This window comes from Spodoptera frugiperda, chromosome 16 (genome assembly GCF_023101765.2).
Source record: "Spodoptera frugiperda isolate SF20-4 chromosome 16, AGI-APGP_CSIRO_Sfru_2.0, whole genome shotgun sequence".
Classification (NCBI taxonomy): domain Eukaryota; kingdom Metazoa; phylum Arthropoda; class Insecta; order Lepidoptera; family Noctuidae; genus Spodoptera; species Spodoptera frugiperda.
The window spans coordinates 3,209,120-3,221,799 of NC_064227.1; the positions used below are offsets into that span (position 1 = coordinate 3,209,120).

Genomic DNA, 12,680 nt, shown 5'->3' on the forward strand with positions numbered 1-12,680 from the left:
TGAATTCTAAACACTTATTAACCAAATCACGTGGTATTTTTAAGCGACAATATTTCTTGATTTTTTAAAGACCTTTTTCTAGTTTTCTAATTTCATCCACCTGTTAAGTAAAAAAATCGTTTGTCCGTTAAACAAAATACGTGGAGAGTGTTGTAAGTAGTTCGGGAACCCTGGACCGCAGACGAAAACAGCGTCAAGCCGAGGACCTGCTCAAACCGAACGTCTGCATACCGATCGTTGGTTTTTTATAAGCGCGCGTCGGTGCACGCGGCCGTGCGCCTGTGTGAGTGGGAGTGCGCCAGTGTGCGGCGCGGCTCGTTCTCGCGCGCGCCTCGCTCCATTGTTGTGTGCAGTAGACTCGCGACACTCGGCCGGCTGTGGTCCGTATCACGCGCTCGCGGACAACGACTAAAACTGCCGGCGATAAACAAAATAATGACCAGTGTACCACATTACGTGCATCGCGAGTGCAACAAGCGACAACAGTGTGTGATAACGAGTATGTAACGTGCGTGTTGTGTCAAACGGTGTGCGTTTTCCGACGTGTTTTGGAGTTTGAAGGCGCGTGGACAGCGCAATGCACGTCGTGTTTAGGTATGTGCCGACCGATTAATTATGGCCCATCAGTGAGGGGTCGGTGGCCTGCAATTTCGCCACTGAGATCGTTTAGTGTATTTTTATAATCGGTGACAGATTTCGCGACGGTACGGCTCGGCCGCGGCGTGCGGCGAGCTATTTACTCGCCGCTGTTTTCGTTTACATATACAGAACGGGCTGGCGTCAACGTTTTCTAGTCACATCCGTCGTTTCTTGTGGTGTTTTATGTGCATTTGGCGCCGGCGGTGTGTTATCAGTGCTCGGGAAGTGTGTCGAGTAATTTATAACGTAATTAATGCGTTATCGGTGACGGTGGACCGATGGAGCCGCGTGAAATGTGAACTTTGCATCCACTTGTGACCGTCTCGACTGGACGCGAGCCATTCTGCTTACACACTTTTCAAATCTCACGTTTGACGCTCGTAAAGCTAACTTACTGCATCGCGCTAGCCATTGGTTGAATGCAAATGCCTGTGTCATAAAAAAGGCAATAAAAACATGCTTGATAAAGTACGATGCTCATCTAATCACCTCCAGTTGTTAAAGATAAAATGTTACTACACAAATATAATCACTAGACTCGCTGGGTTTGTACTGATTGAAACGTATTATCATCGTCACTTGCCAAACTTATTACATTGAGCGTGAAATACTTCGTAAACTATTTCAAAAGTGAATTGTTTCTTACACTTCAAGAAAGTTTGCAATAATACCAACCTAACAAACTTATAAGGTAAAAGTACCACTAGTTATCCATAAAATACAATAAAATTTTAGCCGGTTCACTTTGTTTTTAAACATAACAAGCTTAATTTTCTATGAAAAAACAAAATATACATTAAAGGTACCTAGTTATTTTATCAACAATAATTATTTATTGATTTTAATCTCCGTTTAATCATAGAATATTTCATAACTACCGAGATACCTAAATGTAGACAATTAATCATAGTTTCGGCTAAGATAGGAACCTAATTTAGTAGGTATATTACAGAACATGACTAAAGTAAATAAACAACGAATTAAAACGCGTTCATCGCAACTCAACACATGGCTAAATGCTTTTGAGTTTTTAACTATAATGCAGTCCTCCCTTTTGTACATATATGGCTACGATACATGAAGTAGGTATCTACTTACGTTCTAGGTATAAACTAACTTCTATGGAAACTATTAATTAACTTGGCAATGTCCGGCGGAATTATTGAAATGTTCATAGCTGTACTAAAATGACAACTCATGAGGAACAAAGTTGATAATTGTAATGCCATTTATTTTTTATGATCTCCTGAACCCCAATAAATAACGAAATAGCCCTACAAATGTGCACAAACGCACCTGCTTAATGAAAAACTTGGGATGTCCTTAGTAAAGATATAGTTTATTGTAACGAAATTATACACATTACGATGTTATTAAAGTTTTTCAACTTATTAAACTTAATCGATTTTATTGCGCGGCCGTTACTTTAAGAAGTCTTACATTAGATCTATGTTTAATAAAATTAAATTACATATTATAAATAGATCATCACAAAACCGGTTTTAAAGGTCCAAAAATATTTTAAACAAATCCTTGTCTCATTCAGGCGAAATCTTCGATGCTCCAACGCCAACGGACCAACCATTTCTCAGCGCGGTGACCGTCCGCGTCGCGAGCAAAAAAAGAATATTATTTATAACCCCTTTATTCTTTTTAAAGAAAAAATATATTTCAATTTTTTTTCTCTTTTTTATGGCGCGCAGTTAAACGCGACAACTCTGGGTTGCGAGCGGCCAGTCCGAAAACCGAATTTCGTTTTTTTTTCAAGGTTTTAAAAGCTTTTTTATGCATTTTCATGGTTGCTGTTTTATATGTAAGTACAGATTCTCGTTACGGGAACTGAAAATAAGCCTGTAGTAAGTTTAAAAGTCAAAAGTCAAATCATTTATTCCAATTAAACTTAGTTAGGTACTTTTGAAACGTCAACAAATAAAGAAATATATAATAATCTGTCTGTCAGTGAAGCTAGGTGCTCTATGTCATTTAGGTTTATATATATAACCTAAATATTGCTAGAATTCTGGATCATAAAAATTAACCGGCTTGACGCGTCGGTATTCTTAAACTTCAGCGCGGGAAACAGATCTGAGCACTTATTCTCAGAAGCGAACAATCGTCTTATTTTGTTCGTTATCTCAAATGAATTATTCATATAATCACATTTCCTACGCCGGCCGAGTATTATTAGATCTAATTATTTTTATTTGTTGTTATATTCAAAATATTCATTACATTAGTTATGTCGCTATACGCTATAAAATCTTTGATTTAGCGTTTAATGGTTTAGTTAACGACTTCTAAATAATTATAGCGATAGTATTAGTAGTAATTAAATGATAACGTTGACCGTTTTGAGATATTTTACTAGTTGTAGTATATTCCTAATTTGTAACGAGTTTGTATTTCGGATTTTCCTCAATTGAATTGAAAGAATAATCTCAATATTTTTACAATAAAATCCAGTCGCATTTACAGAGACACAGCTATTAAACGCGTGCGGCTTGCTATGAGAACCTGCGCGAGAGTTGAGAATGTTAATGCGCTCGTGTTGTTCGTTGGGCACACGCGGAATACTGAATGCGTTTACAAATACACTGTGCAACTAATATAAACCACCATGAAATAAAGTTTTCAGTAAGACTTCTTTACTTCTAACTAATAAAAAACTTAGTTATAAAATGTCGCTTCCGTAGTTTTGAGAGACATATATCTAGTAGTTATAAAATAATACTGTATATTCAAGAATATTTATTTACTCTTGTAATTGAACTTGGAATATAAAGAAATCATGCGTAAACTCTAGTTCCGGGACTTAAATTTATAAACATCCAGCGTAAAATGTATTGTAGGTAGTTTAATCAACAACGTTCTTTTAATTCAATATAAAAGTAATAATCCCTAATTAATTTTAATTTACAAAGGACTAACAATAACAGTTAATGTGTACTTTTACCCTACAAACTTTAGGCCCAATGGTGCCAACCACACAAACAAAGCCTTTACGGCCTATACAGCGAGTCTTCTTCATTTTCAATCTTCGGAATTCAAATCGTTGCGTTCGGATAGTTTGTCATTGGAATTCAAATTGATTTCGACATGTCATCGAGTGAGATTTCATGGTAGACTGTTAATCTCGATTATGATTACAATACGAACCACGTATTCGTTCTTTGTCACTCTGCATGTAGGTTATATGTCATGTAATGTCGGTCTAAGTATACAGTAGAATGATAGGCTGGATATAATTTTAGGGCTGATGCCTGATCCGGAGCTGCGGACTACTTAGCGGGTTTACCGGGGCTCCGGCTCGAAAAGCAGGAGTAGGATCGGGGTAGTTTTTAGTCAGTAAGAGTCTGACACTCCCTCTCGCCTCACCCAAGGCGAGAGAAATCATTAGATGATTTTCCCCCTAAATGATTTTTCCCCTAAGAGGTCTGCATATAATCTATACTCTTACTAAAAATCATGGCTGCGGCTTTCTTCTTTCTGATTTTAATCGCAGTTTCACACTCAAATCACGGGTCTGTTCGTAAAGATAAGAATTCATCACAATTCTCTCGTTAATTACTGCAATTAAGGAGGAAAATAGTAATAAAAATAAAGCATACGTGCGTTATCAACCGTGACGATATAAATTTTGTCTCCCGGCGACCGTAATGAGCGCTTCCTAGAAACGACTGATTCTACAAAGTGTCGCAAAAAATAAAGAAAAAAAGGATTCGTTCCAAAAACAAACGCTTGCTCTTATAACCAAGTGATAAAGTTCAAAATTGTGCAATTTTATGTTTTTAAAGTGATTCGTTTAAAATTGTAATGACTAAAGTACGCGCCAATTTTTTGGGTGTTTCCGTTTTCATCCCAAGTTTTCATCCCACGAATATTTTATTCCGTTTTCTACCCAAATCTTAGTCCGTGTTCGACCCACAATCATAATAATAGTTATTTTTTCCGTATTCTACCTAAAATATATTCCGGTTTCTACCCACTGCAGTTTATAATTGTTTTTTTGTACAGACAGAAAAATAATCTTAAACTATTTAAACTTTTTATACTTATAATTTGATGAAGAAAATAAAAGAACAAGTCAAATCTGCCGATGGTCGCCCTATTCAACAGATCTACGAAAATGAAGTTTTATTAATAAAAGAACAAGGGTTAGATTTAGTAGAAGAAATCCCCAAGTTCTCAAGTGTGAAAACAGCATTTTTCGATGCCCGAAACAGAAGTCAAAATGTTTCTAAATTAGTATTTAAGAACAAAAGTGAAGTAGAAATACCGAACACCTTCAAAGATTTTTTACTGTTTGATTACGAATATAGCAATAATAGAATAATTGCGTTCGCTACACATGAAGCTAGAGGTCGAATGAGTAAACTTGCAATGTTTTGGAGACGGAACATTTAAATGTTGCATACGACCATTTATGCAGCTATATGTCATTCATGGTGACATGGGCAGCACAGATGTAGGATGTAGGATGAATAATACTTACAATCTGTGATTTTTTTAAAATGTAGAATTGATAATAGTACGAATCTGTGATTTTCTAGATATCAATATTCTAAAGACTTAGTTGTGTTAATTATGAATAAAGATTTTTCTAACAAAGTTTGTTTGTCTGCTAACGTTACTTACATAAGTACATAAGTTACTAAACAGTTATGTACTATGCCGTGGGTTGAAAACGGAGTCAATTTTTGTTGCGGGTTGAAAGCGGAATAATTATTATTATTTTTAACTCCTGGGATGAAAACGTGGGATGAAAATGGAAACACCCAATTTTTTTCGTCAAGGGTGAATCCGTGTCCTGTTACACTTGTTTTATTATTAACATTTTTAAAACTGGCAAGTGTTTTCTGTAATTATTGAACCACCAATTGCAGGAAAGGAAATAAGCGCCATTTTTTTACATATCATTGATATTTTTACACTTTTATAATCCAATTGACGTAAATAGTGCGTTCGAAAAAAGAAATCACTTGTTTTTTTGGATTAATTGCTAATCCCCTTCTTCCAATTTGTGGTTCAATTTACAAATTATACTTAAAAATCTGATTATTATTGAATAATCCGTCGATAATCCAAATTACCGTGCATTATTGTGCGGAAAGTTGCGTGCAAATCCGGATTTAGGGAATAATCTTAAAATAGAAGATTAAGCCTACTTATTTATAATCAGAAATTGTTTTTATCGTAATCTTCTGCCTACCAGAATATACCTTACTTACTTAAAATGTAAATTGGGCAGGTCCCATAACGATAATCCCGGCCGATAATAGTGTTTGCGAAAAAATGGCAGCGAATCGAAACTGGTTGGTCAATGAATACTGTACGGAGGATATTTATTTAAAAATAATGGTTACTATACAGTAATTTAATATCTACGTCGGTGATAAAAGGTTAAAAATATCGGTTTGGGCTTTTTTTTAAACTAAACTATTGTTGATTCGTCAACGCGTTTTGTCTAGGAAACATTTAAAACATTTGTTAAAATTGAATATATTTTTTTGCACCCTTTCTTTTAAGGGGGAAATCATGCCATGACTAGAGGGAGTGTCAGACTCTTACTGACTAAAAACCACCCCGTTCCTACTCCTGATTTTCGAGCCGAAGCCCCGGTAAACCCGCTAGGTAGTCCGCAGCTCCGGATATGTTTTTGCACCCTTTAGACTACAAATCTATATTAGAAAAACTAATTGAGAACTAAGAGAAACCAAATTATTATAATAACTATAATATTCAACCACGAATGCTTACACTATTCATTCTTCAAACAAATAATCAGCTTTGTTAATCCTTCTCTTTCATTCACAAACTGTTAACGACCTCTCGCTCTTTCATAGTAATTTTTTTGTAGCCAATTACACGTGTTTCTTTTATACCTTTTATTTGTAATGTCAACACGTTATAATCATTTCGTTGTCTATATGCCGCACTCAGAGACATTTAATGATTACTTAACCCAGACCTTAGCAATTGTTTTTAGTACAAAATCGTTACTAAAGAATAGTTTAAGTAATTATTAAATGTCTCTGAGTACGGCAGTATGTCTCTGTCCGTATTTTTTAAATGTGTCCCATGTAAAACTATTGTTAAAATAGTGTTTCACATTCTCATTATTATTGACTTAACACGTCTACCACAACTAATCTATACTAAGCCATAAAATTAATAATTCCACAAACCACACGCCAACTTCTTTTTTAATTTTCGACGAGTATTGCCAAAGTTTTGTCCGGCCAAAGCAAAAAGTTCCTTTTGACTTACCAATTACTTAGGCGCAGTCAACCCTCCGAATTCCGACGCATTATACTCTCGTATAAGCACAATAATAATCGTTTTTCCCAACAAGCTCACGCACATCTCCTTTGTAACCGGTTCCCTAAGCAACGAAACGGACACTTAAAACTAAACCCTAACCTAAACCCCAGAGGGACCATTATCCAAGATCCTTCTATAGAAATCTCCCAAAAAAATACTGTTTGGACTGTGTCCAGTGGTGTTTTTTAGTTTTTTCCATTCGAATTATCTTTTACGATATTAATGTATGTGTCAAAATGCAAGGAACTTACCGTTTTTGATGATAAGACCGTAACGAAATGTGTAATTGCGCTTAATAATAGCGGTAAAACGGCAGAAAATATGGCGACGGTGTAATTTATTAAAAATTGATTTTTATAACTAAAAACCCAATGAAAATCTCATGTCGTCTTTGTAAATAAAAGCTGACTAATCATGTGGTGTGCCTAACAATTCATCTGATAAATGATTTAATTACAAAACGATTCATCAAAACAAAAAACCAAGAGTGTAGCCGCGGGCGCAATGCTGTTTAGCGTTTTTACGACAGCCAATTTCAAGAGGTCTGTTCTTTCGACCGAAAAGGGTATAATAAAAGTGTTTTACATTCGGCCGAGTTACCCCTGGGTGTCTACGAGGGTCCAGGCTTGAAGAGCACGGTAATTGGCTACCGGTACTGGGTTTAATAGGCCGCTAACAAATGTGGTGTGAATTGACGGGGCTCGCCAATTCAGGCCGGATTTAGGAATTTGCGATTAGCTGTTTTATTATACGACTTTAAATACGATGGAAGAATATGCTATGGTCTCATTTAAGTGGTTGTTCAGACTTTATTCCCCCGTTTATGGCTATAAACTTGCCCTTTAATACATGGGACGACTAATAACATAACTTCCATGGGTGTACCAGACTCTATTTACTGTCCCGTAAGGAAAAATAAATGCGAAGTTATATAATTACATAGAATATAGTATAAACAAGTTTTTCTCAATTAAAAAAAAGGGTTATAAAACGTCAACCGCTCAATGCGATGCGGGGTATAACTAGTTCTTGTGCGAAAATTGGTCTAGAAGACCGTCATTAAATGTTGCAATGTTTAAAATGATAATTCCACTTACATTTATGTAGTTAGGGCACTAAACAGTCCAAACAAGGCTTCATTCAAGGCGAGTCTACCTGCCATCTTGCCTCGCCTATGACTTAACGGATCACAAGGACGAAACAAAAAAAGTGAAAATGGCAGCCATTGTTTCTTGGGACACCATTAAATTTTATGTGTTATTATTTATTACCCTTTGTTCTAACGTTTGGTTTTTGCGTCAAAAATAAATATTGTGTATATAAAAATTTGACTATGAATCGGTTTGAAAATAATGTAGAGTTTGCGTTTCTATTTTGTTGTTGTCCATTTCTTTTTTTTTTCTGCTTTTACGGGCTTGATTCTGGGAAGTAGTGTACTTCCTTGCTGGCATTTTTTGCGCTATAACAAATACCACGTGGTTTTACCCGTAGCTATTTCTCACTGCCCAAAATGTTGTTCCAAGCAACTTATAACTTTACTATAAAAACCTAAAATCGGATATAATAACGCGTAATTCCAAATCCGTGTCTGAAATAAAGCATTTATTGATGACAAATATACTTTTTTAAGGCGGGAATATCATCCAATGACTTCTCCCGCTTTGGGCGAGGTGAGAGGGAGTGTCAGACTCTTACTGACTAAAAACCACCCCGTTCTTAACCTTTTCGAGCCGGAGACCCGGTAAACCCGTTAGGTAGTCTTCAGCTCCGAAATGACATATAACTACTTACGATTACTAGTTAATGCAGCAACATTAAATAAATACCTAGTATAGAAAAAAGTAAGTAAATAACTAGAAGTAGGTATGTTCATTATATATTTTGATGACAATATCGTTATTTAACCCCTTGTAGGTAGGTAGGTAATCGGATACGGTGAGTTTCCAATTATTACCATCAGCTAAGTTTCAAGTTATTAAGTTTCAACGTAAGTTATATTTTTCCAAACAGGTTATGTCTAATCCTTGCTTTTTAGAACAATATTTAACTAAGTAAAGTATATTTATAATTATAAAATGACTAATAGAATACGCACATACATACATTATTAAGTAGTTATAATATCGTCATATTTTCTTGGTAGGTAGGTTCTTTCCTTATAGTTTAATTTCGTTTTAAAAAATAAAAGTCTAGTTTATACTTTGTATTAATGACTTTATTTAATGATAAATGCAATTAAAAGCTAGTAATAAAAATGTAAAACACTGAAGTAAAAACGTGTGTAAAAATAACCATCTGAAACTGTTAATAACTTTTTAAGATAATACTTTTTTGCACAACCGTTTAAAAGCAATATACTTAGTTAATAAATATAATAACTGGAGTATTTATGCCTAATGTATTGAAATGGAAATTAAGTTGTAACCTATAAAAAGAAAATTAATAAAAAAAACATCGTTTATTTTATTAACTATGTTAAGTACGCATCTGCCTAGCCCTTAAAATAAAAAACCAACCTTTATGTTGCTGTCTCTACTTACCCCGTTATGAATCAAAAATAAAAACAACCAAAAATTTTTACATCACTTTAAAACTAAACGCAAACGTCAACTGTCAATTAGTTAATTAAAATAAAATTAAATAGTCAAAAAATTTTTTAAATCATTTTGCAAAAACTAAACGCAAACGTCAACTGTCAATTTTTAGGCGCCATTTTATTCATAAACTTACGATGCACGTTCTAAATGAAATAAAGTCAGCTATCGACCGTTAAACACATGTGATTAGAAGGAAAAAACAATAGTGGGCAGTGGTTGGCCCGACCACCAATGGTCAAAGGCGGCACGAAGGTTAATAGTGAAGTAGGCGGTCGCCACCGAAGTAGGTATAATACGGAAAACTGTAGGTATTATTATACGGAAAAGCGTAGGTATTTTGTTCGACGGACATTATTGTTCTTAGGAAAACTTTGGAGAGTTTTCTTTTTTGGGCAGTGTTGTGATGTAGGTGACATTTGATTTAAAGGTGATGTGATGTGGTAGTTGATTAGTTGTATTTTTTTTTATTATAAAGGGTGTGCGATAGTGTAAGAATAATTTTCAGTTTTAAAGTATTTTTTTAATGTGAATAAGAATGAACTTTTGTAAGATTTATGTTCTCAATAATAAGATTTTACTAGTTTTGTAACTACTGCAATAATCTTTAACTTTTCTAAGTAAACAAATAAAGCTAGCTACAAGCCCTCATTATTTTTATCAAGCCAATTATTGAACTATGTATAATAAAAACACCTAGTTCTCAATATTCACACAGTTTTACTTCCTTAAGTAGAAATCTATGCTTAGTAATGATATTATAAAATGTACGTGTGGCCAGCCATAACGACAGCGTGTATGCCTAATGAAATAATCGCTATTGTGAACTCACACTTGGCTGTGTAAATAAAAATATTCATAACCGGCTTGACGGTTTACATTCGATAATTATTTAATATTTAGGTACCTACGTCACTTTTTTTAGGATTTTCTACGCGTTTTTCTTCAATTTTATGTGATTGTTTTCTATCTAGGAATCTACACTTCAGAACGAGCAAATCGCTTCACTAGAGGACTGATCGACAGACGGATATTTTTTTAATATTATAATATTTACTTTGCCGTTCAAAAGTGTCTTCTCGGTCTAGTTGCAATAAATAAATAACTTTGACTTTGGCTTAGTGTTCAAATATTAATAAAAAAAAGAAATGTCCTGGACTAACTATCAAGGCTTTTAGATTTATGATTTTGAAAATATCTGCGATAACTATAAATCATAATGGTTATACCCATTTCACCTCTGCTATATTCTTATAAATAAATGTATGAATAACGAGACAGGCTTCAAGTATATAGAGATCGAACCTGTTGTATAATATATACATAAACCAAAAAAAAATACAGAACGCAATTTGTAAATGGTAAATAGCCACTAACCATTACTTAAATATGTATTTAACGCCGTCATACATCTCGATTAGTTCGACTTACCTATTACCAGTAACCTGTGTAGAATTTTACGACCCACCGTATATCAAATATCAGTTTTTATTGCGCACTGACAGATCCAAAGATAACATTTCCTCTAGTTTTATGATTTTATTTTATAGAAAACTTCAAAGGAATTATTTTTGTTCCCACAGAATCTTATGTAATAAGTGCGTTAGTAGTCTCGACATGGCCGTTCATCGCATGGTAATTCTCCGAGTGTCCAATGATCCTTCAAGTCAACCATCTTATTCATTGTCCACTATTTTTTAATAATCGTTTCTACGTGACCCATCGTTGTAACTTGACGCTGCCACATGCTACTGTATTCATATGAAATTAGGGCTGCACACGACCATTTAAAGATGGCTTCTGACATTAAAACTACGTACAAAAGAACACAGGTCAAGCCAAAATGGCCGCATGTCAGAGACAAGGAGCAAAGAATGTGACGAATTTGTAACGTGATACTAAACGCATGCCAGTGTCGATGCTTTCTTTAAAAAAAAAACACGTGTTCTCTGCCCGTGGTTCTTATTTTAAATATGGAATTCTGATTAGCATTATGATGTTATCTTTTTAATAATTTATTTATGTTTAACGAATTTATGGGTTGAATTAGTACAATGTTTTTTGTAATTATGAGCCATAAATTATTGTAATAAGGTTTTTAATTGAAAAAATGTTGTTACAGCGGTTATTTTTTTCTACAAATTACCTATTAGATATTTTCTATGCGTATGTTGTTGAGAAATGCGTTTGTCTGTATGAATAAATAGGTATTGGACTAATTGAATGTATGAAAGACATATGAATACGTCCAGTCGTACAATTACTCAACAAATCGCAAGATCGCATCTGCGGGATGTCTCTCGGTTTCATTAATGTGTCCGACTCACTCATGACTAATGTCCCTCCTACTAATAATAACCTTAAACCTTACTCTCTTACAACCATTTTGCTGTGACACAAATTATTAAAACTAATTTTTGTATATTCTAATTTTTAATTCTTTAGAAGTTCAAATCTGAATTCTAAAAGACAAATATTAAGGTTGACTTTTGTATAAATCATGCTTTATTTAAAAACATTTACAACACAATTCGACATTTGAACATCGAACAGAATCATTCAAATATTATTTTCCCTCGAAAACCGATACAACCGCCATAAGAACGCATGTTCTTAAAAAAAAGTTTAAAACATTGGCTGCAACGAACTCCAAATTGACACTAGCATAATAACTATTCAGCTTTTCCGAGATAAACGGTATTTTAGTTTGAATTAGGAATTTATTGGTTGTTGATTTGTCCATATTATCTTAAATATAACTACGTTGATGAAATTTGTAGAATGTGTCAAAATAAGTCCACTATAGACAAAAATGTATTAAATGATTTTTTTGCAGTTAATGATTTCTTGCAATAAGCCGACGATATTTAAAACGCTCTATAGTTAGGTAGGTACTTGGAAAGTAATCACAATAATTTCAAAAGAAATATTCATAAACACATCTCAGTTTCAATGCTTGAACACATTGTTGGTACTGGTTGTGATATTTGCATATTAACTACTTTGAAACACGTCTTGTGCCTGGCTTGAAACGTGGAGTAGATTATGTGTAGAGTCCATAGGTATTATGTTCAGTTCGTACCAAGCTAGTATTTTAGCCGAATAGAACTTGCTTCTGTCCCAAAA

General features: G+C 34.3%; 1 protein-coding gene across 7 annotated transcripts in view; it reads left to right on the forward strand.

The window, feature by feature from the left end:
* Positions 1-269: 269 nt before the first annotated feature.
* The window catches only part of LOC118280562 (protein pangolin, isoforms A/H/I/S), a 149,641-nt gene continuing 137,230 nt past the window's right edge, over positions 270-12,680 (forward strand). For 2 of the 7 annotated variants that reach the window (XM_035600644.2, XM_035600645.2), the window contains exon 1: positions 283-594. The gene's annotated coding sequence lies outside the window, so the exon portion shown is untranslated. Of the gene's footprint in view, positions 595-12,680 lie in introns of all 7 variants that reach the window. The other 5 variants (XM_035600648.2, XM_035600643.2, XM_035600647.2 and 2 more) reach the window with 5 other exon arrangements.